At 35.4% G+C, this 26,607-nt stretch overlaps 1 long non-coding RNA gene across 1 annotated transcript in view; it reads right to left on the bottom strand.

Annotated features, from left to right (window-relative positions):
* Nucleotides 1-4,596: 4,596 nt before the first annotated feature.
* The window catches only part of LOC126930820 (uncharacterized), a 38,885-nt gene continuing 16,874 nt past the window's right edge, over nt 4,597-26,607 (bottom strand). Inside the window, exons 3-4 of the long non-coding RNA XR_007717687.1 lie at nt 8,072-8,166; nt 4,597-4,767 (exon numbers count right to left, since the gene is read on the bottom strand). This is a non-coding gene — a long non-coding RNA (uncharacterized LOC126930820). The remainder of the gene's footprint in view (nt 4,768-8,071; nt 8,167-26,607) is intronic.

The following is a 26,607-nucleotide window of genomic DNA, read 5'->3' as shown; positions in this document are numbered from 1 at the left end:
TACAGGCTTGAGCCACCGCGCCCAGCGTAGGATCTCTTTTCTTGTCTTAATTTATAAGCACAGTGTTAATGGTCACCTCACAGCCCTCAGTATTGCAGGTATTCTTTGAGTTTCAGCTGATGTTTGTCCTTCCCTTCTCTATTAACTATTTCAAGTTCACCTTTGGCTAATGCTTCTACTCATAAAGATGGCTTATATAGTGAAGTGGCCCAAACACTTATCACTCAGCCTTTTTTCCATACCTTTCTCTGTCAACGGCAGCTCCCCTTATCCATTTGCCTTCAATATTGGGCAAGGAAATCAAGTGACGCACAACTTGATCATTTGGGTGCCAATATATTCTTCCCTACCTTCAGTGTGCAACAGAAACTTTACCTTCTCCTAAGGATTAGAATCAATTAGCCCTGTCAGCATGGTGACTCCTGTACTTGCCTGCTGGTCTCTTAGATTGAGAAACCCAAAGTAATCAGGCAGAAACTATGGCATAAAATGTCACAGGAACCTTACTGTGTCACCTAGTGGAAGTGTTTCTTCTCTGGGAATAAGAATCTCTAGACCTAAAGTTGCAGGCCCAGAAAATATAAAATCTTCAAGTGGATCACCAAGAGTGATAGTAAGGGGGGTCATTCTTGTATCCAGCCCTTCCTTCTGGTTTCTTGTATTGTAACTACTGGTGACAGAACACTTTTTAATGATTGCTAATCAGAGTGTATGTATGCTACCTCCCAGAGGATAGTGCCCCATCTTTACAGAGTGCCATTTCCAAGCTGGCACCCTGGCTTCTCCTTCAAAAAACCACACCATTGCTCTATCAGGTCAGCAGTTTCTGGTGGTGTGGTAGGTGGTCCCAAGACGTGCTCTCCGTTGCAACTCCTGTGCATTAGAGAGGCTCTTGGCACTAGGTACGATATACCACATATCCTGTTAATGGGTCAAGCAATTATAAACCCTCATAGAGTGGTGATGACTGAAGCTCTGCCCACAAGAAAGACAATCATATATCTGAAATATATGTTAGTTCCTGTCAAGATAAAGAACTGACTGCCAGGATGTAAGAAATTTGATATACTCGATTTCCTATCAAGTAACCAGTTGGTCTCCTCAAAGGATAGTACCATACTGGGGTACAATATTGGTCTCTTTCGCTGGCAGGTTAAATGTTGAACAGGGGCACTATTAGTGAAGCGGAACCCATGCAAACACCATTCCTCACACTATTGCTGTTTCATGCATGAGCCTATTGCACTAGCATCAGACTAGTGGATGATAGAAGTTGGCTGACTCAACTGACTGAATTATCCTGTCTATTTTCTTAATGCCTACACTGCCAGTTTTCAGTTTATAATATCCCAGTCAAATGCTCCCTTTAAGATATACACTGTGACAAACAACAGATTCCTTTCAGATATTCTCCCTTAAACTGAGCACAATGCTAAGCTTTCTCCCTACAGGATGCTGGTGGAGTGTTACAGGAAGAAGAGGCTTTCTGGAATATCCAGTGTGGTCAGCAGTGTAGGTGTGCAGACACCCCAGTTACAGGCCCAGTATGTCTTCACTGCATTGCCCCAAAGCTTTTTCGATTCTCGCACTCTATGCCATAATCAGCCTATTAAGAACTTGTTCATCTTCTTATTCCATGCTGGTTTACTATGATGTTGTCATCACAGCAATTGGACTTGTTAGGTAGAATTTGTAAGTACCTCAGGAGACAATAAGTACCAGAAAAAAGATAAGCCCCATAAAATTCCAGAGGCCCAGCATCTTGTGAAGTTTCTAGAGAGAAACTTTGTAGAGAATGCTGGAATATCCTCTCAAAGATTTCTTTATGATCAATTGAATATGAGAAAAAACTCAGGCTTGATTTACAGAAGGTACTACAAGATAGTTTTGTAAAATGAATTATGTTCATAGAATATTAATCAACAATTAAAATGAATGATAACTAGATTCATTAAAGAGATTAATCTCAAAAATGTTTTGGTGAAATATTATATTGCAGAAGAATACATTAAGTATAATTCTATTTATATAAAGGCCAAAGATAGGAAAGCTGAAAGTTAAAATATTTAGATATATATATTAGGAAAACAAGGAATTACTAATGCAAAATGTAGGATATGGATACCTTGTATGATTGGGATAGAGAAAGAAATGGCTGATACTTCTATTAAAAATAACCTAGAGGATTTTGAAGGGCAATTTTATATTTTTTAGGCTTATAATGGGATATGCATATTCATTTTATTATCATTCTTTTTACTAGTGACTTACAATCCAGACTGAACCATAGACTCACCTAAGAAGCTTAGAAAACAAATCAAAGCAAACAACAACAAAAAACTAATGCCCTGATAGCAATTTAATTATGCTGGGGTACCTGGATATCAATATTTCCCAATCTCTCCAAGTGTTTCTAATTCATAAGTAGGTTTGAGAAATATTGCTTTGGACTCTTAATATACTCTTTTGGATTTTATATTTCAAAAAAAATTTAAAGACCAAGGGAATAGGAAATGAATTTCTATTCCAATTTTCTACTTAGACTTTCTCTGATGTATTGACCCATTTTGCTTCAGTGCTTCATGTCAGCCAGGTCATGTGTTAGTTTATTGGCCTTAAGAGACAAGCCATATTAAATGTTCTCATGAGGTAATGACTATTCCCAGCCTAACTCAGTCAACTCTATTTGCTCTTTCTCTTTAATCACCACCTCATGTGCTGATAAATTCCACCCTGGCCTAGAAAACTTCCTGCATCAGAAATATAGGCATTTTTCATTGTGCCATTTATTCTCTGACTACTTATGGAGTTGCTTTTTCTTTTACTGTTTCACTTTTCTCCACCTTGAAGCCCTGTGGCCCAATCATTTTGGCTTTCTTCTTCTTTCCTTCCTGACAATTTCATTTAGTACTTTTCTTTCCACGACATTTTCTTCACGGAGATGTCTAAACACAGACAGATTTCTTTTCTAATGAAGGTTACTCTTTTAGAAAAAGAAGGAGAATTAAAATTCATTAACTAACAATGAAATTGGTAAAAAGAAAATATAATTTAATCAAATGAGGACATTAATTCTAACACTGCTAGTACAAATTTTTCTCTATTTCTCTAAGTTCCTAAAAATTATTCAGGAGTGAAATCAATACTCGAGTTTGTAAATGTCACTTCTTCAGTTTAGTGTTTTAATATCCCTAAGAAACAGTATATTTTGAATATTCTTGAAACCCAATGAAAGCACTCAAATGTGTAGACATTAAAGTATGATCATTTAGGATACAACACGCCAAGTAAAATCAGTAGTAGCTTTATTTTTATCATGTAAGCAAAGTGTGAAAATGCAAGCCAATAACACATTGGGGAAATTTAAGACATAAAATGCTTCAAATTCATACTACTTAATGTGCAATGCTTAAATGTTAACGGTATGCTGATAATAATTCCAATTTTTCATCAGCAATTTAGAGAATTATACTGGGACCTATCAAAGGTTTTTTTAATGTAAAACATTTCAAATGAAGTATTTCTGTAACACCTTTGAAGGGTCACGTTGTCATCATAAGTATTTAATAAAAATAGAAAGTAGAATTGTTTTCTGAAATATCTCTAACTTTTCAGATGAGTTTACTTATTTCCAGACTGTGAGTATCTTGAAGAGCAAAATATACAAGGTTTATGCAAATGTTTGACATTTTCTAAAATATTTGTTATAGAAACAAAGTTTACAGATTATAATTTTCCAAATGTAATAGCATAAAAACAGAGGCTTTTTTTCCCCCACAAACAATTATGTAAAAAATATCAGTTGTCAAAATACTAACATTGGAATTATTATGCAAAAGCAGTTAATCTTAGAGATAAGACTGATTTATTTAATTATATTTCAAAACATTCCTAGCCTCCAGAGAGGAAATCTGTATAGATCAAAATAGTCTTTTCAGGAAGGAAGCTAAGATTAGGCAATTAACCTTTTAATCCACTTCACAGTTCAAATTCCCCTCATTTCAAAGTTATGCAGGCAGCCCAAAGATAATTGTTGGAATTTAAAGGGGTGTTTGTGAGACAGAGAGTATGGAGTGAGTGTGTGTGTATAAAGAAATTTGATAACTAAAAAAGACAAAGACTGCTTGAGGAGATATTGAAACACTTTAGGATTTTTTTAATGGAGGTCAATTTTGAGGTTATTATTTTTATATGTCAATAATTCAAGTTGGTGATGACTATTGTATTCTGGATTTTTTTTCAAGAAAATATACATTGCAATTTGATATACAAAATTACTTACTAATTATGTCATAGAATCTATTTAAAATATTTATGCAAAAATTATCTAAGGCAGAACGAAAGCACATAGTGTATTCCTGAAAGTGAGTGTGAGGAGGTGGATATATCTTAGTATCAACAAAAGAGTGTCAGGATCTTTATGCTTCTAACCAATGGGAATATTTGTTTTTAGCTTAGGTAGTACTCAAACAAAAACTTTTCTAAGTAAAAAGATTTTAAAATATCTAAACTTTTCCCATAATAGAAATACTATAATTAGCTTAAAGAACTAGGATATTTATGATCTCACTTACTATGACATTCAGAGGAAAAGCAGACTCCAAGATTGGTTGATTCATGAGCACCATATATTATTCAAAACTAAGTGTGACATTTACTTTTTAATAATCTTTCTATACTTTCATTCTTCATGTTGTCTTCATACTAGAGTTGGTAACAAGATGGCTGCATAAATTCCAGATGTTGGATCAAGATTCTGCAACATGACTGAGGAAGAAGGAAAAAAAACTCATTTGCCCTCTTTTAGCAGTGAGAAAAATTTTTCCAGAAACTTCCAGTAGACTTCTCCTAGCATTTTGTGGGTAAAAGTGGTTCTACACATTTCAGCAAAAAAAAAATAAAAAAATAAAAAATAAATCACTGGCAAGCAGTAATTGATTATCACATGGCTAGACCATTCATTTGGACTGGAATGGATATTGGGGAGACAATTCCAATATTCACTATATAATATAGCTCAGCATATATGGCATTCATTTATTTACTATTTCATTCATTTAACAAATATTTCTTAAATGTCTACCATGCACCACTAGATATATAGTAGTAAATAACGCTGTAATTGGCTTTGATTGCATGTAGCCCATAGTGTAGTTGAAAAGGTGGGTTTAAATTTTTCAGAAGCACTTAAATGACTTAATTTTTTAAAATACTGTTGAATCTAACAAAATATATACAAGATCTACATAAGGAAAACTACAAATCTCTGATAAAAGAAACAGAGAAGAGCTAAATAAATTGAGATATATTCCATATCCATGGATAGAAAGACTCAATATTGTCAAGATATTATTTATTTGAAATTTGACCTATAGATTCAAGATAATTCCAGTGAAAACCCCAGTACATTATTCTGAGGATATCAATAAACTAATTCAAAAGTGTACATGGAGAAGTAAAAGACCCAGTATAGCTAACACAATACTGAAGAAGAACATAGTCAAAGAAGTGGCGCTACCTGACTCCAAGACTACTATAAAACTACAGTATTTAAGGCACAAGTACTAAGGAAAGAATAGACAGACAATGGAACAGAATAGACTTATGTAAGTCAACTGATCTTCAATGAAGGACCAACAGCAATACAGTGGAGGAAAGATAGGCTTTTCAACAAATGATGCTAAAACAATTGGACATCAACATGCAAAAAGGAAAAAAAAAAAAGAGTCTAAACATAGACCTTACACCCATTACAAAAATTAACTCAAAATAGATCATAGACTTATTATAAAACATAAATCTGTAAAATTCATAGAAGATAACACGGGAGAAAATCTAGATGTCCTTGGGTATGGCAATGACATTTTAGATATAACACTGCTACGGCCTGAATGTTTGTATCCTCCCCAAATTTTATATGTTGAAATCCTGAACCCCAAGGTAATGACAGTAGGAAGTAGGGCATTTGAGACATGATGAGATAATGAGAGTAGGGCCCTCATGAATTGGATTAGTGGCCTTATAAAACAGGCTCCAGAGAGTTGCCTTGCCCTTTCTACCATGTGAGGACACAGCTAAAATGTACCATCTATGAACAGAAAGGAGATTCTCACCAGACACTGAATATGCTGGCACCTTGATCTTGGGATCCCCAACTGTAAAAAATATGTTTACAAGCTACAAGCAGTTTATAAGCTTTAAATGTATGGTATTTTGTTATAGCAGCCCAAATGGCCGAAGACAATCAAAAAAGTAATTGCTAAGCTGGACTTCATTAAAATTTAAATTTTACTCTGCAAAATTTAAAATTTAAACTTTTGCTCTGCTACAGACACTATCAGCGAATGAGAAAATAAGTCACAGTCTGGGAGAAAATATTTGCAAAAGGTATACCTGATAAAATACTGTTATCTAAAATAAATAAATATTAAAAATCATCATCAGAGAACGAAAAATACAATTAAAAACAAAGACCTGAATAGATAACTCACCACAGAAGATATACAGATGGCACACAAGGATATGAAAACATGCACAGCATCATATCATTAGGGAATTATAAATTAAAACAATGATATGTCACTATACACCTATTACAATGGCCAAAATCCAAAGCATTGACAACTCCAAAAACTGATGATACGGCACATTGGGAATCCCATCATCGCTGGTGGGAAGGCAGAACAGTACAGACACTTTTGAAGACAGTTTGGAGGTTTCTTACAAAACTAAAAATGCTCTTAACCATAGCATCCAGCAGTTGGGCTTCTTGGTATTTACTCAAATGAGTTAAATAATTATATCCTCAATAAACCTGCATACAGATGCTTATAATAGCTTTATTCATAGTAGCTTAATAGCCAAAACTTGAAAACAACAAAAATGTTCTTCAATAGGTGAATGGGTAAATAGGCTGTGGCACATGCAGACAATAGAATACTATCTGGTGCAAAAAAAAAAAAAAAAAAAAAAAAAAAAAAAAAAAAAAAAAAGAACAATTAAGCCATGAAAAGACATAAAAGAACCTTAAATGCAGATTACTAAGTAAAAGAAGCCCACATGAAAAGATGACATACTGAATGATTCTAACTCTTTCGACATTCTGTAAAACGCAAAACTGGAGACAAAAGAAAGATAGTCACTGATTTTCAAGGATTAAGGAAAAGGAAGAATAAATATAATAAATGAAGCAAAGAAAAATGTTAGGGTTGTGAAAATGTTCTATATGGTACTACGGTAGATATATGTCATTATACATTTGTCAAAATGCATAGGATGTGTTACACTAAGAGCAAACCCTAAAGTAAGCTATGAACTTTGGGTAGTGATGATTTATCAACACAGGTTCATGGATTTTAGCAAATGTACCACTCTGGTGTGAGATGTTGATAGTGGGGAAGGCTATGTGAGGGTGGGGCAGAGAATACATCAGAACTCTTTACTTTTTGCTCAGTTTTGCTGTGAACCAAAAACTGCTGTAAAAAAATAAAAGCTACCTAAAAAATATTATTGGAACCCTAATTAGATGGTGGGAGAGGGGTATAGAATGGGGAGGAAAGGGCAGTCAGGGAAGGATTCCTTCAAGTCGTGGCTTTAGGACGCAAAAGATAAATAAGAATGGTTTGTTTCCCACAGCATGTATTTTGTAGTTAGCTTCAATATATTCAGGGTGAATCTTTAAAATTAAACTAAATTACATCATCAGCTTAATTGATCACAGAATCTCAGCATTAGAAGAAAAGTTATGTCTCATGCAGAAACATCTCTTCCAAAATGAAACTGTGGACAAATTTAATCTAAAAATTATGCTATTTGTATTTGCCCAAATATGTAAAATGACTACAAAATATGCTTAGATTAGCATAAATAAACATAATTTTTTTTTTTTTGAGACAGAGTTTTGCTCTTGTTGCCCAGGCTGGAATACAATGGCACAATCTTGGCTCACTGCTACCTCAACCTCCCGGGTTCAAGCGATTCCTGTGCCTCCGCCTCTGGAGTAGCTGGGATTACAGGCACCCACCACCACGCCCAGCTAATTTTTTGTATTTTTCGTAGACATGCGGTTTACCATGTTGTCCAGGCTGGTCTCGAACTCCTGACCTCAGGTGATCCGTCTGCCTCGGCCTTCCAAAGCGCTGGGATTGTAGGTGTGAGTCACCATCCCTGGCCATAAAAATTTAAATAATTATTTCAGGTCCTAAGTGTAGTTCCATTTCAGAGAGAACTTTTTGTTATTTTCATAGAAAGCAGTCCATAAACAGCATCGGTATTTATGTTGAAATTTTATTTTTCTCAACAATCTTCTGACAAATGCAGAACTTCACATGCAGAAGAGGACACTGAGATGTAGTTCCATAATGGGTCTCTTATTTTAGCCGAGAAGCAGACTAACACCTTGAAAAGTTAGGGTTTAAGATACAGGAGTGAATTTCGTGGACTCTGAGGCCCAGTTTCCTCATTTTTAAAATAGGGAAAATTAAAATACCTAATTAATGGTAGTTGTTCCAGCACTAAACAAATTAATGTATGTAAAGATCTTAGAACAGTATCTGACATGTAAGTGCTTAATAAATGTCAGCTATTGTCACTTGTTATACTATTAATTATTGTTATTATAAACAAAAGTGAGACTCATCCTATTATCACCACACAAAGCTTCCCCATGTTTCCAGTTTTATAGAAACGTAACAGGCATTATGTGAAAAAAAATATTCATAACAAAAAGAGATCCATATGCAAGGATAGCAGGAAAATGTCAGTCAAGTAAAGTTAAACAGATTTTTCTTTAGCATAAATTCTCAGAGCTCTTCATTTGAGAATGTGTGTTAAAATTCTGAGAGATGAAAGAGTATTTAGAAATTTCCAAACTGATTTGACAAAGAAACCCTATATTTACCAGAGCCTTATGCAGAACAAATATTGAATTACTCACACTTTGAAAAATAGTACAGGATTCTACATTTCAGAACTTGAAGCCCATTATCTCTCACTGACAGGTTGAATGGGCTTAAATACAGTTATTGAAACAAATGATAGTATAAAATATTAACCTTATTCTATTTAATTAACATGCAAATAGACTAGCTCTTCACCTTTCCTCACATACCTTTATTACCCTTCAAATCGCTCATTATTTTTCATTTCCCCAAAATGCAAAGAGTGTTAATTACTTATAGCCAAGATGTGGTCTTCTAACTTCAATTCTCATAATTGAAGTCATGCTTAAACATAAGTTAACCTCTATATCTACACAAAGTAGATGTTGACTTTAGACAAGAGTGCTGAGAGAAAACAATACATACATATTCAAATTTTAAAAAGGATTATGAAAACTAAAATTATAAAATGTCATTTGTTGATTTGTAGCCTGGAAGCTACTCCTGGCCTCAATGAAGCTCTTATGTTTTAAAGCTACAGTCAGATGAAATTTTACAGAATTTGTTCGTTTCAACTAACCATCCTTAAAAACTCCAACTTCAAATATTTTTTTCAATACAGTGAAATAATAATAGAGGAAAAACGTTTCCACTACTTAGTACAATATAGAAGGGAAGAGAGAAAAACTAGTGTGTAGATGCTTTGGCACATTTTCTAAATGACCTGTCAAATATTGACAATCAGTAGAAGCAGTACATTTGAAAAGCTAGGTTTCATCTCATTAAAATATTCAAAGGTAATAGGAAACAAAGAATGCTACATTATTCTTATAATTAGTAAATTGATGAAAGGTTGACCCAGTATGCCTTCTTCTAATTTTATGAGATAAGGTGGCTGATAAAATTATAAAGTAGCCAAGTTCATTAGATTCCATCTAAAATCAGACATTGTAATCACGCTACAAATAAAAACAGATTGTTTTTCATTTTCCTCTCCTACAACTCAGTGCTAAAACCAGCGGTTTGTGAAAGTCTGAGAAACTACTGCTAAATTCAGGGAAACCTAAATAGCCTTTGCTTCATTCTTGATGAGATCATCAGTTAATAGAAAATTAATTTGTGGCTGTGACTGCTTCAAATGAAAACCCCATTATGAAGCTGAAAGTCTATATAATGGAATCACCATCTAATGGAATCCCCACCTTCATGCACGTGACACCCATATATCATAATCACTGATTTGAATATGCAAAATATTTTAATGACAATTCTATCATTTTAAAGAAATGCTTGGTTTATATCTGAACAGGCACATTGGTATTTACTAATGGCTTTAATAATTGTCAGGTTGCCACAAGCTAGTTTGAATAATTCTTACACACCCATATATGTATTTTACTTACTCTAAATGATAACTTCTTTAAAAAAAAAAATCCTCGGCTGGGCATGGTGGCTCATGTCTATAATCTCAGCACTTTGGGAGGCTGAGGCGGACAGATCACCTCAGGTCAGGAGTTTGAGACCAGCCTGGCCAACATGGCGAAATCCCTACTAAAAATACAAAAATTAGCCAGGCGTGACGGAGGCTGAGGCAGGAGAATCTCTTGAACCCTGGAGTTGTAGGTTGCAGTGAGCCGAGATTGCGTCACTGCACTCCAGCCTAGCAGCAGAGCTAGAATCTATCAAACAACAACAACAACAACAACAACAACAAAAACAAAAAAACAAAAAAACAAAACAAAACTCCAAATTGGCCTTTATTTCCTCATACACTTTTAGAGTTTTACACTCAAAGAATCTTAGACATCATCCAATCCAATTCTATCTTTTATAATCGATAGAATTGATGATGTAGAAAATTTGCATAATTTGTCCACCTAGAACACAAGATTTCCAAATGTCAGTCTACTCCTTTTTCTGTAATTTAGACTAACATGTCTTTTTTTGTTTAATTGCCCGTTATCCATGATTGCACTTAAATTGTTAGAGAATGATAAATACTGACAGGTTGCTGACACTAGGACACTCAAATAATGCAACTTACTTCAGGATCTATAAATGCAACTATAAGTTCATGGTCCTGTCCTCAGTTTCTGATTTAAATAGCCAGTGTTTTCAGATCACCCAGGGTCACCTGTTTAGAGGGAACTTCCTTTTTTCTTCTAATATAAAGTACTCTTCCCCTCAATAGCGATACTCCCCAAGGCACTCTCTAGCCATTTGTTTTTATCCTACTTGTTTTTTCCTGGGCATTTATCAGTATGTAACATTTTCCATTTTTCAGCATCTTTTTATTACCTGCTCTGTCTGCTAAATAATAAGCTCCATCTATTTTCAGAGTCTACTCTACCATCAGATTATAGACCTGTGGAATCAAAAGAATACTTTTGCATGCATAAAAGAATACATGAATGAAAATTATTTATGCTGATCAAAATTATAATATTCAGATATGTAGTATGTCTACAACAGTAGATACTTAGCATTCCCTCATTTATTCAGCCACTACAAACATTATTATAAGATATATAAGAAAAGTATAGTGAAATATATACATTTTAAAGTACAATAATGATAAAATACCTTTCCCATCATTTAGCTAAAGAAGTAAAGGTGTACTAATAGTTTGAATCCTGTGTTTTCTTTCTGGTTTTTTTTTTTTTTTTTTTGAGACGGAGTCTCGCTGTGTTGCCCAGGCTGGAGTGCAGTGGCGCGATCTCGGCTCACTGCAAGCTCCGCCTCCAGGATTCACTCGCCATGCTCCTGACTCAGCCTGCCGAGTAGCTGGCACTACAGGCGCCTGCCACCATGCCCGGCTAATTTTTTTGTGTTTTTAGTAGAGACAGTGTTTCACCGTGTTAGCCAGGATGGTCTGGGATCTCCTGACCTCATGATCCACCCGCCTCAGCCTCCCACAGTGCTGAGATTACAGGCGTGAGCCACCGCGCCAGGCCAAAACCTGTGTTTTCTAAACAAATCACTTTTGCCTCTGTGACTGAATTTTTTATTTATCATTCCTTCTTTTTAGTTTAGCTTCACTGCACATATATGTAAGCCTGAATGAGTTAGTGTATAATTATGTTTTGTCTATTTTTAAACTCTATAAGAATAGGATAAAATGAATGTTCTCTGAAATCTTATTTTTTTTTTAATTTTTATTTATTTATTTATTTAATTTTTGAGACAGAGTCTTACTCTGTCGCCCAGGCCAGGCTAGAGTGCAGTGGCGCAATCTCGGCTCACTGCAACCTCCGCCTCCTGGGTTCAAGGGATTCTCCCCAGTAGCTGGGATTACAGGTGCACGCCGCCACGCCCAGCTAATTTTTTGTATTTTTAGTAGAGACAGCATTCCACCATGTTGGCCAGGCTGGTCTCAAACACCTGACCTCAAGTGATTCGCCCACCTCAGCCTCCCAAAGCACTGGGATTACAGGCGTGAGTCACCACGCCCAGCATGAAATCTGCTTTTCTGACTCAGTATTACCTTCTTTAACTTCATTCATGTTGATGCAAATAGCTGCAGTTTATTCATTTTCACTGCTGTCTAATAGCTAATGCATGAATACGGCAAAATTAATTTATACGTTTTGTTGTCAATGAGTACTAAGTATTTTTTTCTATATTCTTGGCTACTACTCAAAAAGCCATTCTGAGCATTTTTGCAAATGTTTCTTGGTATACATGTTCAAGAGTTTCTCTCATTAAGAATCTCTAATATAAAGCATCCTAATTTTTGTTTTGAATGATATTTGTTTAGATTTTTCTCACATGCTTGCCTGTCATTTTTCCTTCTGGAATTAGTTTCCTTATTCTTAAAGTACATTTTTCAGACATTTCTTCAGTGACCATCTCTTATAAATAATGATCCATACTCTGTTTGAAAACGTCTGTATTTTATTTTCCTTCTTGAAAAAAATTTACTGGTAGTAAAATTCTACAATAACAATTTTCTCTTAACACTTTGAAGATAATTTGTTTAGATTTCTTGTTACATTATCGATAAATTCTCTCTTGTTTTTGAGAAATTACCTGCAAATCTAATTCTAATTGTAGTTCACTTAGAGATAATCTCTTTTCTCTTTCTGTCTGTTTTTAAGATCCATCCTTTGTCCCAGGTGTTCTAAATTCTCATTATGTTTTTTCTAGCTGGATTTTTTATTATTATTATTTTTCCAACTTGAGATTGGGGGACTGAGGGAGTACTTCTTGAATATGGGATTAGATGTCTGCCATAATTTTTGGAAACATATCAGCCATTTATCTCTTTAATTACAACTCCTCCCATTTCGTGTCTTACCTTCCGAAACTTCAGTTAGTTGTATAGTGGAATTTCTCTTTGCATTAAATGGTTTGGGTTGCATTTTTTATAATTTCTTTTCTTTTCTTTTCTTTGAGATGGAGTCTCTCTCTGTTGCCCAGGCTGGAGTACAGTGGCACCATCTCAGCTACTGCAAGCTCTGCCTCCTGGGTTTACGCCATTCTCCTGCCTCAGCCTCCCGAGTAGCTGGGACTACAGGCGCCCTCCACCATGCCCGGCTAATTTTTTCTATTTTTAATGGAGATGGGGTTTCACCATGTTAGCCAGGATGGTCTCAATCTCCCGACCTTGTGATCCACCGGCCTCGGCCTCCCAAAGTGCTGGGATTACAGGCGTGAGCCACCACGCCCAGCCATAATTTCTTCGGATGTATCTCCTATTTACTTCTTCTTCCAACTGTGTAATTGTTGTTTACTGTGTCTCTATATTCTATTTTGTAATAGAAGTCAGTTTATTTTAAAATCTAAATGCTCCAGTCAGTTTTTTGACAAATCAGACTTTTCAAATTGGGACAATCAAAACTGATAATTTAGAAATTTTCTTTTTCTATCCCTAACCAGTAACTACTATGTGCATTTAATTTAGAAATCAGTAAAACAATTAGATAGTGTTTCATCTAATAGCAAAGATAAATTTTTCCTTTTTCATACTTTCAGCATATCTCTCTTTTTTAGCTGTTAAATACTTCAAATTCTGTACATGATAATTTCAAAATCAGCAGTTTTGATAGTCTGATTCTTGGTTTGTTGCTTCTAATCATTTTCATTCATGGTATTACTTTCCTTGTATGTTGGTGATTTTTGATGATGAGCTCATATTCTCTTGTACTTTTATGTGTAAATTCCTTAAGACTGATTTTAAAGTGTGTCCTTTCAGAGTATTTGCTTTACTTCTGCCAGTTTCCTCTGCTCACAACACAAGACAGGCAAGTATCTCTTCTATCTCTGAAAAATGTGTTATTCAATTCCTCCACTGAGGGTGTCGCTTTGTGTTTCCCGACTTTGTTTTTACCAAGGTTGTTTGATCGAAGTGACTGCCCTCTTCACTCCAGAATTTTATCTCCTGATCTTTGAATGAGTGGTCCTTTAAATCTAGGCCCTGCAGATTCCAGAATACAGGAAACTTTAAAAAACTAATCATCTGGTTTCTCCAATAAGTTAATTGTCAGGAAAACAGAATGATAGATCCCTTATGGATTATAAAAGACATGTCAATCAGTAGTAATTTGGATCTCATTTGGATTTTGATTCAAAAAAACAGGAACAAAACACATACAAGGAAGCCAGACTATTGGGAACATTTGAACAGTAACTCAGTATTTGTTGTTATTGAGGACTAATGTTCATTTTTCAGGTGTAATAACAGTATCACAGCTATGACTAAAGAATATTTATTTTTAATCACAAAACTGAAATAATGATGTAATTTATTGAATATGCTTCAAAACAATTTAATGTAGGCAGGGCGATAGTAGATAGAGACATAAATGAAATGAGTCCTGAGTTGACAAGGTTGGGTTCCTGGAGTTCATTATACATTTCTCTCTACTTTTGTGTATATTTGAAAGTTTTCATTAAAAAAGAAAGACAGGCTCTAAACCTCTAGGGAATGTCCAATGCCACTAAATAGCCTAATCTGGAAATCTGGTTTATACCTTGTAGATTAATTGATAGACTGTTTTTTCTTTTTTTTTCTTTTTTTTGTTTTAATTTGTAGCCTTTGAAGAATTCCCTTACTTTCAAACCCGATCATCCATATATTTAACAGAATGTCTCTTGGACTGTACCCAGCAATTGTAGATATTTTGAGCTGGGCAGCATTTCACTTATCATCATGACTGCCCCATTTCAGGAAAAAGAAGTCTCAAAAATAATTCTAGACAGCCACTCTCTGCAGTTCCTCAACTAGAATCTTGAGACTTTCACCGCTGCTATCTTTTAACCAATCTTGCCTCATTCAGTTTGGTCCGCTCTCATCCAGTCTTCCCACAGCAGCTGAATTCATCTTTTGATAAATGAAAATTCTATCAGGCCCCTGCTTAAAATCCTATTGTGCTGGATAATAAATCATTAGACCCTGAAATGACCCCCAAGGCCATGCATATGCTCACCTCTAGCCAAAAATCTCCAACTTCATCAAGGGCTATTTTCCCTGTGTTTATTCTCTAAGATCCAATCAGATGAGCCTTGGTTTTATTCTTTGTACTGAGCTCCTCCAAGACTCAGAGCCTGTGCATGTGCTTTGTTCTGCCTGGAACATCTCTTCCTTGTCCACATTAACAAGCTAACACCTTATTCTTTTGATGTCAGATTAAATTATGTCTTTAAAAAATGATTTCTCTGTCCTCCATTCAAACAGGCAGCCACATAATACATTCCAATAGCACTGGATCCTCATCTCAAATAAAATCTTTTGATCAATATCCTTCTTCCACATTTTTTAGTAAGAGTTAACAAGTCAGAGACCATAATTTTATTAACTCCTGTATTCTCTCTAGTGGCTAGTACAACAATATCGTATAGCACATGCTCAATAACAGTTTAGAAGAAATAAATGTCAAGTATTATGCTACTTGCTCTAAATAGTAACCAAGAAAAATTCAATTCCTAATTTCAAGGAGTTCATTGCTGAAAAGATGAATAAAGCAGAAAGATACCCTAGAATAAATGTGGCAATCAATAGTTTTTCCTTTCCTGTTTAACACTGCTCTCACCTCCACCCTCCAGGTCAAACCTCCAACCCTCCAGTCACTTGACAGACTTACAGTTAACAGATCTCACCATTGACAGTATCTGGGCAAACACATTGCTGATATCCCAGCCATAGGACCTATGATGAGTCTGGCATTGACTTCTCAGACTTCAAGGTTAACATTCATTCAGTTGCTACTATGGTTTTTGTACATTCAATTTGATTGAATACATGCTCACCTCACTATAAACTGGCACATATTAGTTGCCTAATTAATATTTGCTGAATAGACGGATTGAGGTTATATTTGTATTGCATTGTAAATACCTCCCAAGGACAAGGTGAACTGGAATCAGTTCTATTCTGTTACTAAGCACTCCATCACTGAATCGTGAACTGCCTAAGTAGGAGACTTTGGAAAGTGTTTAATCCCACATTGTGGCATAATATTTTTGGCTATGTTCCCAGTAACTTCCGTTCTTCTAGCAAGCTTAAAATCAATAATTTTAAACTTCTTCTAGCAAGCTTAAAAATCAATAATAGGATGGCCCATTCCTGAATCTTCTTAGTCCTTAAATTGAAGCTCATTGCTCTATAACAACAAAAAGCACCTTTATTTATTTATTTAACTTTTAGAGAACAATGCTTCAGAGTGTATATTTTACGTCTGTGCTGTCTAAAAAAAAAAATTGCAGCCGTCTGGTACATGAGCAACAGTTTCTTGTAAAGCCGTTCAATTTTTTTTTCTATTTTATTTCTACAGAAAATTTGTGCTCTAGGCTCAGCAGTTTTTTCTTTTTTTTTTTCCTCTCTGACACTATTTAAAATACTGAGGATGTTTGCCATGATAAGAGGATTCCAACAAAGACTTGTCATAGGCAATTGCATGCAATTTGGTTGAGTATAAGGTTGTGGGTGTGGATTTTGTCCTTGACATAGCGTCTCAGCTAAATTGCTGACAGCAGTTTGTGGCTGTTCTGACTGTTCAGTAATATCAAGCCCTGAAATATATTATATTCTTCTTTTTGATGTCTGGAGTACCCACAGGAGACACTGTATATACTTTCTCAATTATTCTTTCCTTTTCAGTCTCATTTCTTGTCTCACGTCATATCTGTTACATCCTTTCTCATCTCTGTTTCTTATTCTTTGCCTTAGCTGACTTTCTTCCCCAAAAGGAAAGAAATTTCTCCCCTTCATGTTTTTCATTTGTGATTCCACAAAGAGCTAACACTGTGAGATAATATTTCCCAAGAATCACCTAAGGATGGTTCTATGATTAAAGTGATTTGAACCAGCTAACTCAGTCCCTCTTGTCTTTTTTCATATGAGCTTCAATGGATGGTTTCCTCCAGAGATAGCATATATTTCCTGCCATTATTCCTGAACACTTCCAGTATTAAAATAAATGCCTAATGACAATAAAAATGATAACAATTTATATTTTCCTATAGTTTTCACAGAAATTGTCTGATTTAAGTAAACACATGTGCATATATTTCTTTGAAATTTTAAATACAATTTGAATCTTCCTTTACCTAGTCTATGAGTAACTGGCCTTTTAAAAGTAGCCACAAAACATTTTTCTAACTTCAGAATTACTTTTTACAATATCTGCTAAACAAATATTTACCAAACTTTAACATACACTTGAATCAACTGGGGATCTTGTTAAAATACAGATTCTGATTCTGCAGGTCTGGGGTGGGCCTAAGATTCTGGGTTTTTAACAAGCTCCCAAGGGATGCCAACGCTACTAGCATGTAGACCACACTTTGAATGGCAAAAGGTTAGATTAGATAGCAAGTGCTACTAACGAGCAAAAATCTTTACTTTCTTGTTCACCACTTTCTAATCTACTAGTGTGTCTAACACATGCTTGGTTTCTAGTATTTATTAAGAGAAGAATTACTCCCCACATCATTCATACAGCAATGTAAGCAAGTCATGACAGGTACTAATTGTTTCCATTGTACAGAAGTTCCAAAATGTAAAGTGAGTTGACTATGGATTACACAGTAGCAGAACCTTGGTTTTAATCTCACCGTCTACTTTCTTTTAACGAAGAAGAGAAACTGCTCTATTCTCCAGTGTCTGCCCATTTGATATTCTCTTGAAGACTCCAGATGTTTCCAGTGATTTGGGTGTATGTAACTACATTTGATTTCCATGAACTGCAGATGGAGTTGTGTAGCAGGAAGCAAATTTATTTTTGAAGTACTTCTAGGTCTAGTCATGTTGTCATATATAAATGCCCTTGCAGAATTGTGCTGGCTTTTCCCAGAAACCAGTTGGGCCTGCTTTACTTTGAATGGTAAAATATGGGATTATCATTTAGAAGGAAGAAGATTTAAGATTCAATTTAAAAATAGAATTATTTTTAGCATTGCGATATCACTGCTCCTAAAAACACAAAGTACAGAAATTGAAGCATGTAATCACCTTGTTAAATTTGGAATTGTAAAGACAAGGTAATCAGGAAACAAAAATAAAGCTGTTATGTCAAGACTGTGATTTAGGGGCTGCTATTAGTAGCTACTGAAGTAGTGGGAAAAATCATTTTCAAATGTTGGAAGCCAATTAACGATAATGAAATATAGTTGAATAACAATTAGTAATTCTACTTCAAAGTATAGTAATGGATAGAAAATAAACTTTCCAAGGAAGCACATCCATTGTGCAAATCTTTTAAAAGCTGCATTAATTGTCAGGTCCCTTTTGAGTCATGGTGTTCTATCTCATATTTTAGCAGGAATTCTGACAGCTGGGGAAAATTCACCTGCTGAGTTACTACCTTTTAATTACCCAAATAAAGAACAAAGTACAAAGCATGACAAAAATAGAAAAGAAAAATTTTAAGTTAAAAAAAAATTAATCATGTATTCTAAGGTGAACTTAACTCTCCCATATATGAGAGAAGAATAGCAAGTTTATTATTTACAACTGCCCTCCTTACTCTCTTCCTTTAACTCTCTCTAAGGAGAAGAAACTTAAGGAAACTCACTTGTCCTGCTGAGTCGAATGGCGAGTGAAAATAATTTTGGAGAATGCAGGGGAGAAGGGAGGCAAGGAGAGAAATAAATCATTGCTAAATTGTTCCAAATAAAAAAAGGAAGCATGGCATATGAGAGGAAGGGCGGGGTAGCCTGGAGATTGGAATTGTGGAAACAGATGTCACAGCTGCCAAAGACAGACTAGAGGGCCTTAAAATGCATTTTAAAGGATATTTTGCAAGGTGATACGTTATGTAAGCCCCATTTCAATCCAATCTAGTGTTTCTTAAGCGGGGCATTATTGGCATTTGGGACTGGATAATTATTCACTGTGGGAAACTTCCTATGCATTCTAAGGAGTTTAGCAACAGATATTAATACTACCCACCAGAGACTAGCATCCTTCCCCTAACTGCAGCAACCAGCAATGTCCTTAGACATTGGTGAAAGTTCCCTGTGGGGCAAGATCACCCTCAGTCGAGAATGATGAAACTTATTTCAAAAGTTTTGATAAAGGTCTATATTCATTATTTGTGCTATGTAAGTTCAGTAAGCATATGTGTATAATGTTTTAATTTACTTTTAATGTTATCATTTGTTTGTTTCCTTGGAGGTGCGGATTGGTCCCAGTGCGGACCAAGGCAAGAGCAAATGTTTCCAAGTGTGTCCAACCACATTCAGATGAATCTTTAAGAGTTATTGTTTAGATTATTCACCCTAAAATGCAGGTTCAGCTACAATCCAGTTTGAATTATTAAGTTAGATTTCAGTCAGAAATGCCTATAATGGTTGCAAAGGGCATGTCAATGAATATTGAACCGACGGGAGCTATGATGAGAGAGCACATCGAATTTAGAATAAGATTGTGGAAGCTGCAGAGAATTAAAGTAGTGTTCAAGATTGGCCATTTTTATTGAAGGGGTAGATGGACACAAAGCTATAATAGGAAAGCCTATTCTAATGAAATAATCCAAGAGCAACTGGTGTGAAACTCCAGACTGGAAATTGCAGTTTAACACAACCTCTCTGGAGAGGTAGGTTATAAATTATGTTATTTCCTGGGGGAAAAAGGGCAAAGAAAGATCAAGTATTAGCAGACATGTGGTGGTAAATGTTTAACAATGGCCTTCTTTTTTTTTTTTTTTTTTTTTTTGAGATGGAGTCTCACCTGTCGCTCAGGCTGGAAGGCAATGGTGCGATCTCAGCTCACTGCAACCTCCACCTCCCAGGTTCAAGCAATTCTACCTCAGCCTCCCTAGTAGCTGGGGTTACAGGCACATGTTGCCATGCCTGGCTAATTTTTGTATTTTTAGAAGACCTGACCATGTTGGCCAGGCTGGTCTCAAACTCCTGACCTCAGGTGGTCAGCCTGCCTCAGCCTCCCAAAGTGCTGGAATTACAGGCTTGAGCCACCGCACCCAGCCCAACAATGGCTTTTTTAAAGGCACTTATTTGTAGCAGACATTTCCCAATTTCTATGGTGTGAATGCTCCCACTATAGCTATTTTCAGGCTACCAACATGTCATCATTGAAGGCAGAGTCAGGCATGGTTGCACACAATCAGCTCCCTTGAGTCAGCAAATGCAGTCTCCAGCACACCACTGGGTATGAGGCATAAAGATTTGAACTGGTTGAGAGCTTTGCTCTGCTTTACCTGCTCAAAAGTGATCCCTTGGAGAAAGAAACATCTAGAGGCTGAGGGTAAACTATCAAGTAAGTTTTAAAGACACTAATCCATCAGCCTCTTTGCTATTTCAAAATCTTTCCCTTTGGTATCCCTAATTCTTTATTATATAAAACAATTCAGCCACCTTTGTCACTGGAACTCTCTGGGGATGTTATTATTTGGCCCAGACTGACTAGAGACATTGGGACTTGGGCAATGTTAGGCATGTAACATATTTGTATTTATATTTAGTTATGTTACACATCTAAAATACTAAAACTAGAAGATGCACACATAGATGGGATATTACCTGTGAATCATGATTCAAATATGCCTCTGAGTATTATATTGGTATAATAAGCCTCACAGGAAGACAAGTAATAGAGATGACCTAGAAGTTTATAGGGTTTTAGCACTGTAATTATATGGGAACTCTAATGTCCCAAAGCTCTATGTCTATAAAATCTTCCACTCAATTCACAAGAGCTTAAGAAAAGGTGGAGAGATGTATAGACTCTCATAGTTACAAGCATATATAAAATCACAGAAAGATCTTTCCTGAACATGTGCACAAAATCCAAAGATTTTAATATCAAGATTTAGAATGTTGTGGGGAGTGCAGGTTGTAGAATTGGAAATGAATGTAACAAATAAAAAATGAACAATGTATGAGCATATTGGCACAAGTGACTAAAAAGGCTTAGGAATCCCAAGAGCCTGTATAACCCATACACATTAGTGAAGACAATTCACAAAGAGGGAAGAAAAGTAGAGGGTGCTTACCTGAAGGAATAAGGAAAACACATAGAGCACCAGTTCATCTAGCTCATGTAGACCTCCCTTAGCAACCCCAGGTTGGCTTATGGACCACTTGCCAGGGAAAAAGAACCAGCGAGTTTCCAACCCCAATCTGAGGCCTATCAGAGCCAGCCTGTGCCCTTGAATCTGCATGAAATGCAGTAAAGTATGAAGCAAACAAGATTACCATGATAACATAGACCCTGTTCATCTAGAACCAGACCACAAGGCTGATAGGAACATTCAAGACAGAATTTTAGATTGCTCAAGCTTTGAGAGATGGGAATTCTGAGATTTCATTGTCAGTCAGTAACTCTGAGAAACATCTACTTATTCCTATTGAAGACATAGGTAAAGCTAAGTGTTAAAGTGGGCAGGTAAGCTGGGCTTGGTGGTGCACACCTATAATCCCAGCTACTCAGGAGACTGAGGCAAGAAGATTGCTTGAGCCTAGGAGTTCAGTACCAGCCTGTGCCTATCTCAAAAAACAAAAAACAATAACAAAAACAAAAACAAAAGAAGGAAGGAAAAAGAATGGGCAGTTATTACGCTTAGTCCCACTGAAATTCTAATACCAATGGATTTGCCAACGTCCCAAGGTCTCTAGCCACACAATAAAATCCCTGGAGGATTCAGTGATAAACTAGGGAGAGACTGAACTCTTTTTCAGAGAAATAGTGCAACACACTGTGAGGAAGTATACACACACACACACACACACATACATTGTAGCAAAAATTTAACAGAATAAACTTATTTTCTGATCTATGCAGCTTCAAAGAAAAAGCAGTGACCTTACTACATTGTTTTTAGGATTTATTAGTGGATGAATACATACATTTTGAGAACTATGTTATAAAACCTCCCATTTTTAGGTGGATTGATACTAGGGCTAAATTTTTCTACATGATAAAAAATTAAAGATAGCCAAAGACAAAGATTTTGAAAGACAAGGAGACTGGTGGATCAACACTAGAAATGGGGAAAGAAAAGCAGAAAAGCTGATAGGGTGATGTATAGCTACCAGATTAAAAGAAACTTTGAGAGGAAAAAAAGCAGAAATGATTAAAATTGATAAAGGAAATTTTACCACACTAATATAACTTTAAAGCTATCCTTCTTCTGCTCACAAAACCTTGAGTAAATTTCCATATTATTCCTTCTTGCTTTTTTGTTGTTGTTGTTGTTGTTTTTGAGACAGAGTCTCGCTCTGTCTCCCATACTGGAGTGCAGCAGCGTGATCTTGGCTCACTGCAACCTCCACCCTCTGGGTTTGAGCTACTCTCCTGCCTCAGCCTCCTGAGTAGCTGGGATTACAGGCAAGCACCACCACACCCAGCTAATTTTTGTATTTTTAGTACATGTTGGCCAGGCTGGTCTCAAACTCCTGACCTCAAGTGATCCATTTGCCTTGGCCTCCCAAAGTGCCAGGATTACAGGCATGAGCCACCGTGCCTAGCCTCCTTCTTGCTTTGTAAATTAGATATTTGGCACCATAAAATCAATTCATTAGGCCACAATCAACAGTTTTGAAAATATAATTGGGAATAGAAAATATCAGTGTGCCTTGCATATAACATTATTTGTAAAAATTGTTTTAGTTATATATATGTATACATGTGAAAGGTTTGTATGTGTACTGCGCAACCATGTAAAATGAATGTAATGTTGAGGGTTGGAGTCCAAACAGCTTGATAGCCACTGCCCTAGAGTACTGTTGAATGTATCCCAAGGAACAGCAACATAGATAGCAACATTATTTGTAACTAAAACAAAGTTGGCAACTTTGAAAATCCTTCAACAGGAAAATGGATAAGTATTTTCTTATCCCTAACTGTGGAATTGTCATATCATAGAATATTAGACTGTAATATAATTGAATACATGATAGCCATATAAAACAGCATGAATGAATCTCAAAAAACATAATGTCAAATTTAAAAACTACTCATGGAAGAGAATATACAGAATTATTACATATATATGAACTTACAAATCAATCAAAATAAAAATATATGGTTTACAGATACACATACTTGTGAACAATCTATGAAGAAAGGCAAAGAAATGATAAATACATGAGGATGATGATTATATCTTTGTGGAGAAAAGCATATATCACAGTGGAGGGCACACAGAGAGTTCAAAGGAATCATTTTAATTCCATTTCTTAAGCTGATATGAACATACATATATTTATTTTTAATTATACTTTATATGTAAAAATATGTGCAGTTTTTGCTAAGCAGGGTATACAGGCAAACCTTGGTATCTTGTGTTTCATTTTATTGTGTCGTAAATATTACACTTCTTACAAACTGTGGGTTGTGGCAACCCTGTTTGGAACAAGTCTATCAGTGCCATTTTTCCAACAGCTCACTTTGTGTCTCTGTGCCACATTTTTAGTAATTCTCACAATATCTTAAACCTTTTAATTACTATTATTTCCATTATGGTGATGTGTAATAAGTGATCTCTGATGTTACTATTGCAATTATTTTGGGGCACCGCAAACTGTGCCCATAAAAAATGTTCAGTTTAGTTAATAAATGTGTGTGTTCTGACTGCTCCACAAATTAGCCCTTTCCCCATCTCCCTCCCTTTCCTTGGGACTCCCTCTTCTCTGAAACACAATATTGAAGTTAGTCCAATGAATAACCTTCATAGGACCTCTAAGTGTTCAAGTGAAAGGAGAGTCACACATGTGTCACTTTATATCAAAAGCTAAAACTGATTAAGCTTTATGAGGAAGCCATGTTGAAAGCAAGATAAGCCAAAAGCTGGAACTTTTGCTCCAAACAGTTAGTGAAGTTGTGAATGTAAAGGAAAACTTCTGGAAGAAAATTGAAAGTGCCACTTTAGTGAACACACACGATAAGAAAGCAAAACAGCCTTATTGCCACTCTAGAGAAAGTTTTAGTCTTCTGAATAGATGATCAAACGAGCCACAAATTTCCCTTAACCCAAAGCCAAATCCAGAACAAGGCCCTAACTCTCTTTCATTGTGCGAAAGCCTTTCAGCTACAGAAGAAAAGTGTGAAGTTAGCAATGGTTTATTCATGAGATTTAAAGAGAGATCAAGCTCCATAACATAAAAGTGCCAGGTGAGGTAACAAGTGCTGATCTAGAAAATTCCACAAGTTATCTTGAAGATTTAGCTAAACTAATTGATAGAGGTAGTTACACTAAATAAAACTAATTTTCAATGTAGACAAAATAGCCTTCTATTGGAAGAATATCCCATCTAGGACTTTCATAGCCGGAGAGAAGAAGTCAATGCCTGGCTTCAAATTTCAAAGAACAGGCTGACTCTCTTGTTAGGGGCAAAGGCAACTGGTTACCTGAAGTTGAATCCACTGCTCATTTACCAATCCAAAAATCCTAGCGCCCTTAAGAATGATGTTACATCTATTTTGCCTGTGTTCTATAAATGGAACAACAAAGCCTAGATGACAGCACATCTGTTTATAGTATGGTTTACTGAATATTTGAAGTGTACTTTTAAGAACTACTGCTCAGACAGAAAGATTCCTTTCAAAATATTTCTGCTCATTGACAATGCACCTGGTCAGTCAAGATCTGTGATGGAGATGCACAAGGTGAATAATGTTGATTTCATGCCTGCTAACAAAATATCCATTCTTCAGCCTATGGATCGAGGAGTAATTTCAAATTTCAAGGCTTCTTATTCAATAAATACATTTTGTAAGGCTATAGCTGCCATAGATGGAGATTCCTCTGATGCATCTGGGCAAAGTAAATTAAATACCTTCTAGAAAGGATTCACCATTCTAGATGCCATTCAGAACATTTGCAGTTCATAGGATGGCATCAAATTATTTACCTTAACAAGAGTTTGGAAAAAGTTTATTTCAACTCTCATGGATTATTTTGAAGGTTCAAGACTTCAGTGGAGGAAGGGACTGCAAAAGTGGTGGAATGATCAAGAGAACTAGAATAAGAATAAGAAGTGTAGGCTGAAGATTGACTGAATTGCTGCAATCTCATGATAAAATTTGAACAGGTAAAGACTTGCTTCTTATGGATGAGCAAAGAAAGTGGTTTCTTGAGATGGAATCTCAATTTAATAATTTCAAATTACTCTATAAATGCAAAAATATTTTTATTATTTTTATATCTCCTTGTCTTTATTATTTATAATCATAGGATTTATAATCATGATGTGATATTAAAAAGTAAGATAACAATGTAATAGAGAAAAGACCAAAAAGTAAATAAATTATTTCACACCAACACTGGCAATTTACCAGCACATTAGTGTGTAGTCTTTTATGAGTGATAAATTAATGAGCAGAAATAACTTTACGATTATTATTTATTTTTAAGAGTATAAGAGTAAAAGTTGAACTGTCATCTTATGAAAATTGTTAAATAGTCATTAAGTGGATTACTAATTAAAACTCTTCCACAACTTGCTATGTAAATAAATAATGAAGTGGAATTTGATTTAGTTCAATTTAGAATTTTCTTTTTATGGTTCTCCATAAATGTATGGTTTTAAAGAACAAACAATATGATCTTACTATAAATTGCATATTATTATTTTAATCATGCCAATCTGTGCATAATTGGTAACTGGTATAGACACATTATTTATAAGAAATGTCAGAAAATGACTTTTGTTTCCACTTCCTCAATATTTTTATATTGCAGAATAGAAAAAGTAGTAATAATTGGGTTTATTTTATTCATATAAATTTTAGTGAGTTGTACAATAAGGATTACACTAAATGCTAAGCAAATGAAACTAATAATTTCATGCCCTAATGGAGGTATCATTCTAGTGGGCAAGTCAATAAATAAAGGAATCAAAATACAATGAAAATTAAACATTGTGGTAAGTGCTGTAAATGTGGTAGTGAAATAGAAAAAGTAAAGAAGGTTAATCTATTTAGAGGGTAAGAGAAGTTGTCAATGAGAAGAGGTTGTCTGAATTGAAACCTGAAGAATGAGAAGAAGCCAGACTTGATGAGAAAGATGCAAATGTCATTCAATGGAACACCACACGTAAAGACTCTGTGGTAGGAAGAGCTTAACCCAGGGTGGCTCAAGGTTTATGGCCAAGAGGTAGTGTCATGATGAGATTGGATACATAGGAAGGGGCAGTAGATGCCAATATTTAGGTTTCCTTTAAGATACTACAGGAAGCCAGTGGAGCCCCAAGGAGGGAGTGGTATGACTAAACTTATATTTTTAATTGATTGCTCATCTGCTTTTTTGGGACTAGGTTGGAATGAAAT

The sequence above is a fragment of the Macaca thibetana genome, chromosome 11 (genome assembly GCF_024542745.1).
Source record: "Macaca thibetana thibetana isolate TM-01 chromosome 11, ASM2454274v1, whole genome shotgun sequence".
NCBI lineage: Eukaryota > Metazoa > Chordata > Mammalia > Primates > Cercopithecidae > Macaca > Macaca thibetana.
Note: the sequence above shows the minus strand (reverse complement) of the source record. Positions and strands in the feature narration are given on the sequence as shown.